Genomic DNA, 5,912 nt, shown 5'->3' with positions numbered 1-5,912 from the left:
TAAATGTCCATGTTTACAACAGAAACAGCTCCAAACAGCTGCCCAGAGCTTGAACAACCCCAAAGATTCTGTTTCTGGAACCTTGATTATCCAGCCATTCCTCAATTCTGAAGGTTGTTTTTATTTGGAAAAGAGCACAAATGAGCAATGTGTAATTATTTTGACCTGTTTATAGTCAAACAATGATCAGAAATGAAATGGCTTTCAGTTCCCTAGATTAATGGAAACTAAGCTAGCTCACCAACCAGACTTGAACCAATTTGCATGCCTGAGAAGACTGCAAGAGAGATCTGATTAATTTTCAGTAGATTTTTAAGGAAAACTACTCAACTAGAGTGTACATGCCAATCTTGAAATAGCCACATGAAATATGCTTTCCTCAAAAAAAAATACAAGTTTATGTCCAAATTAAGTATTCAAAACATTTGCAGTAATGTCAGATTAATACAAATGTCAAATTAATTTTGACTTAGAAAAAATACAATAGACAAAATAGAGAAAACATCATTAACAAAATAAGCTTGAAAACCCCTAATCGGGATCCCTGGGTGGCGCAGTGGTTTAGCGCCTGCCTTTGGCCCAGGGCGCGATCCTGGAGACCTGGGATCGAATCCTACGTCGGGCTCCTGGTGCATGGAGACTGCTTCTCCCTCTGCCTATGTCTCTGTCTCTGTCTCTCTCTCTGTGACTATCATTAAAAAAAAAAAAAAGAAAGAAAAGAAAAGAAAAAAGAAAGAAAACCCCTAATCATTTTTTAAAAAGTGTCACTCTTAAGTTTTTCTTAAAATAGTAAATAGAAAAATGAAATATTGAAGAAATTTAATTCATGCAGGGTAAATCTTTATCTTATCATTTGATCATTTTCATCCCAAATACTCAAATTAAAAGTTGTATGTTTCCCACAAAAAAAAAAAAAGTTGTATGTTTCTTAGGTGATCATAAATGTAAAATCACAATACTATAATGCAAGTTTCTAGATTTTATTTATTTATTCATGAAAGACACACAGAGAGAGAAGCAGAGACACAGGCAGAGAGAGAAGCAGGCTCCATTCAGGGAGCCCAATGTGGGACTTGATCCCGGAAATCCAGGATCACACCCTGGACCAAAGGCAGACACTCAACCGCTGAGCCACCCAGGTATCCCTATGATGCAAGTTTCTATTGGCCAAGACTCTCATAAGGCCAGTATGTGTATTATTCCCTCATAGCAAACTATCCTGGCTAAGTTAAGCAATCATGTTTATTTTTTATAAAAATCTTAATATAATCATTAAAACTGCCAAAAGTATCTCTCAAAAATGTCTTTGGTATTATCTTTAAGTATTAAGCATAATGCCTTGAGAAAGTGCATATATTACCACTTCCGCTGCCATTCAACCTCTGCTTTCTCCAGGCAGCCCTATTCCTCAGCATATTTGTGTCTGAGATTATGAAGTGCTCCTCTATGTTAGCTGAATCAATCAATTGGATATTTTATTTGCTTGAATGGCAATCTACATAATATCTATTTTCAAATCTGTTCTTAGAATGATGTGATAAAACAAACACAATGGTTGCCTATATATATGGCTATCTGTGTATTTAAAAAGACAACTGATATTTGTACATTGATATTGTATCCTGAACTTCTAAAAATTAATTTATTAGTTATTATAATTTTTTGTTAAATCTTTAGGGTTTTCTACATATAAGATAATCATCTATGAACAGAGATAGTTTTACTTCTTTCTTTATATTTTAGATGCATTTTATTTCTTTTTCTTGCCAAATTGCTTTGGGAGGACTGTTTATGTCAAACAGAGTGACAAGAGTCAGCATCCTTGCTCTGTTCCTGATCTTAGAGCTTTGAGTTTTTCACTATTAAGGATGATGTTATCTGTGGACTTTTTATATATGATCTTTATTATGTTGAGGTAATTTCCTTCTAAATTACTGAGGTTCTTTTTTTTTATCACAAAAGGCTATTGAATTTATCTTATGTTTTTTGCATCAATTATTATTATTTTGTGGGTTTTAACTTCATTCTGTTAGTAATGGTATATTAATTTTTTTCTTATGTCGAACCATCCTTACATCCTAGGAGTAAATACCACTTGATCTTGATATTCACTTGACCCTTGAACAATGTGGGGTTAAACACACTGCCCCCCTGCAGAGTTAAAAATCTGTGTATAACTTTTGATTCCAGAAACTTAACTGCGAATAGACTACTGTTGCCTGGTAGCCTTACTGGTAATGTAAAAAGTCAATTAATACACATTTTGTATGTTATATGTATTACATACTGTACTCTCACAATGAAGTAAGCTGGGCAAAATAAAATGTTATTAAGAAAATCATAAGGAAAGAGTAAATGCATTTACAGTACTGTATTGTATCAAAAAATCCATGTATAAGTGGACCTGTACAGTTCAAATCCATGTTGTTCAAGAGTCAATGGTATAATCCTTTTAATGTGCTGGTAAATTCAGTTTACTAGTATTCTACTGAAAAACTTTGCGTTTATATTCATCAGGGATATCGAAATTTTTCTTCTAATATCTTTATCCAGTTTTATAATCTATGTAATGCTGGTCTCATGAAATGAATTTGAAAGTACTTCCTTCTCTGCAAATTTTTGGAAAAGTCTGACCAGGATTGGTGTTTCTTTTAAATGTTTAATAGAATTCTCCAATGAAGCCATTAGGTCATAAGTGTTTAATTGCAGATTTACCTAAAGCAATTGTAGTAATTCCCTGAACACTGTACAGTTCTTCAAACTGATTTTCATAAATAACACATTAGTCCAATATTCTTTAATAATTTTTCTGCTGCATATCAAGCAAAGATTTAAAATCAGAAAAAAATATGAATAATGTAACTAGTTGCTCATTTTTGAAAATTTTTGTGTGTAATGCTCCTATTGCCTACACCTAAATACTAAATATTCCTCAAATTTTTAAAATTCTTGAAAGTATTACTTTAAAAGAATGCGTTTTAGTCAAACTGAACTCAGAGTTTTGTGTTAAAATTTGCTCCTTTCAACATCCAATTTATCTCCTTTGGACATTATTTTCATCTACCCAAATAAGTTTTTTTTAAATTAATGATAACCATATTTTTCTGGGAATATTTTACCTTTGGTGACAAATTTTGACTCTAAAACTTAATCACTGGATCTGAATACAGATTTCCAATAGGTGGAAATTAGGAGAGTCTTCAAATTCTGAATTTTAGAATGAATTACTTCTTTGTTCCAATGTCACAAAAAAAAGTAATATACAAATAATCACTGAAAAGGGGATAAATTAAATCATGAAAATATTTTCAGAGGCCAGATAAATTAACAACTACATTCTTTTTTGCTATCTGTAACAGAAATAACCTGTGACCCAAACAGATCACTCAGTTATAATTTTATGCAGATGCAGCCCCAGGACTCAAAAGCAGTTGTGATTTAGTGTGCTCTATTGTTCAACATTCACTGAACCAACTACGTGAAAAACACTCAATAAATTCAACAGTATAGTGGTTAACAAGATATACAGTCCCTGTCTTTAAGATTCAACAGTCTGGATGGGTATTCTAGGAAGAAAAAATGTGAATAAAAAGTGGTACAATAAATCTTCTTCTGGCTACAACTATTCGGTGCTACATGAGCACATAGTGGGACATCGAATTTAGTCTGAAATTGGCAGAGAAGTCTTTTCACTGACAGTGGCACTTTAGACTGGCACTGATGTATTAGTTGTGACCCACAGAACATAAATGATTTAGGTAAGCAAAGGGAGAAATTAAAGTACTTTAATAGGAGGACCGCCATGCACAAAGACATAGTCCTAACAGGGAGCATGGTGATCTGAGAAAAAAATAAGTTCATATTATTGAAAAATAACTTGAAGTGGAAAATAAATGAGGAGAGACTGGAGAGCAAAGGAGAGGTTTGTATTAAATCTTAAGGGTAATGAAAAGATTCAAAGAGATGCCATCATGCATTTGGAGCTTTAAAAAGATTACTCTGGCTGCCATATGGAAAATGTATTTGAGAATATAAAAATCAAATGTAGAGACTTTCCTTTAATTAAATCCATGAGAAGGGGAAAAGACAGCTATAAAAAAATTGGGACAACTGGGGAAATTTGAATATGGACTATATACTAAATTTCCATAGTCTATTGATGTTAAATTGTCAGAGCTTGATAATTACATTGTAGTTATATAACAGAATGCCCTAGTTCTTAAATATAAGTGATGGACTACTTAGGGGAAAACTGTCATTAAGTCTGCAACTAAATCTCAAATAATTCAGGCAAGATGGAGGGAGAAGCAGGAAAGGAAGAGAGAGAGAGAATTGGTCAGGAGAAGAAGATCATTATTTAGTCAATGCACTAAATAATAATTGGTGAATCAAGGTAAAAGAATGTAGATGAACATTGTACTATTCTTACAAATGTCTGTAGGTTTGATTTTTTTCAGAAAATAAAAATGTTCTAACAAAAAAAGTAGAAAAAGTCAAATAATGATATGTTAAAGTGGATCAAGAATAGAAAACTCTTCTGGTGATCCAATCATAAGATGATGGCATTTTTCCTTTACCTGGATGTTAAAGAATAAGGTCCAGGATTTAGCATGACTTGTCTCCATTTTCCCGCCATGCTACTCCATTCTCTCTTTCAAACTACTCAGATTGTTTTTTCTCATATGGTTTGCTGAAAGCTAAAGTTATATAAGAGAAGATTTATTATCTCTAAACTAAAGATACTTCTTACAGTTAAAAATGTAAATACGCAGCAGATGGACCTTGGCTCAATGTGACTCCATCAGCCTATCATTTCATTTTCCACTGATGTCTTCTTACAAGTACTATATACTTATGAAAAGTCAAGCTTTGTTCCCCCAGAAGGTCATACAAACAAACAAACAAACAAATAAGGGTCTGGCATTATAATTGTACCACTAGTGATTACTGTGCAACTTTTTGGAGTGGGTCATTTTTGTTTATTTGTTTGTATAAATTAATGTTAAAGATTTCCTTAAATTGAATTTAGAAGTTTTGTTAATATACTGCCTACCATTATTTATTTGAACAAGAGTTTAATCCATTAATATGTTACAAGAGTCCATTATTACTTGTAAAAAGACAGGATAAACATCTTAGACATTTAAAATTCTAACTTCTAAGCTTTTGTATTTGTGCATGCCACGTGTGTGCCAAAGTACTAATCATCAGAAACAGATCTTACAGATTCTACCAGTTTAAACCAGGGTATTGCCATTGGAGGAAGCAGCAATGAACACTTACATTGCATTTTCTACCTGCCAGGCATTCTTCTCAAAGCTTTCCTTAAGTAAATTCATGTATTACTCTCCACAAATCTATATTGATACTATTATGATAATTTTTATTTTACAGGGAAGTAAATTGAGTGCAGAGTTTAATATAACAGAGTAAGCATCTGAATCTGATGTCAAACCCAGGTAATCTGGCTGTTGATCCATATTAGGAAGGGGAAGTGACTTTATGAGAAACTCAGGAATTATAAAGGAAAGATACTGTCAATTACATTTCTAAAAATGGCTCCCTATATATCAAGATTGCATTTTAAATGTTAAATGTACCTAAAATTATGTATATAATAATAACAACAACTGGTACATCCCAATTGTTGAAGATATTAACATCCCAATTGTTAGAGATATATGACTTGATAACTTGCTTTAGGTCTCTGGTCCATGCAATGTGCTTCTTTCTTAGAGACAAACGATAATGGTAGATAGTTTTTTTAATGCCTAAAATTACACTAAGCATACATGCCCTTCATTCCACCTTTGTCTGTCTTGAGCTAGTTAACTTGCTCATTTACTGCAGCAAAACTTTAATGTCAAATCTCAGATCCCTAACATCCCTTCACCGAGTTTTATTTTATTGAA

Source organism: Canis lupus, chromosome 8 (assembly GCF_011100685.1).
Source record: "Canis lupus familiaris isolate Mischka breed German Shepherd chromosome 8, alternate assembly UU_Cfam_GSD_1.0, whole genome shotgun sequence".
NCBI classification, from domain to species: Eukaryota; Metazoa; Chordata; class Mammalia; order Carnivora; family Canidae; genus Canis; species Canis lupus.
Note: the sequence above shows the minus strand (reverse complement) of the source record.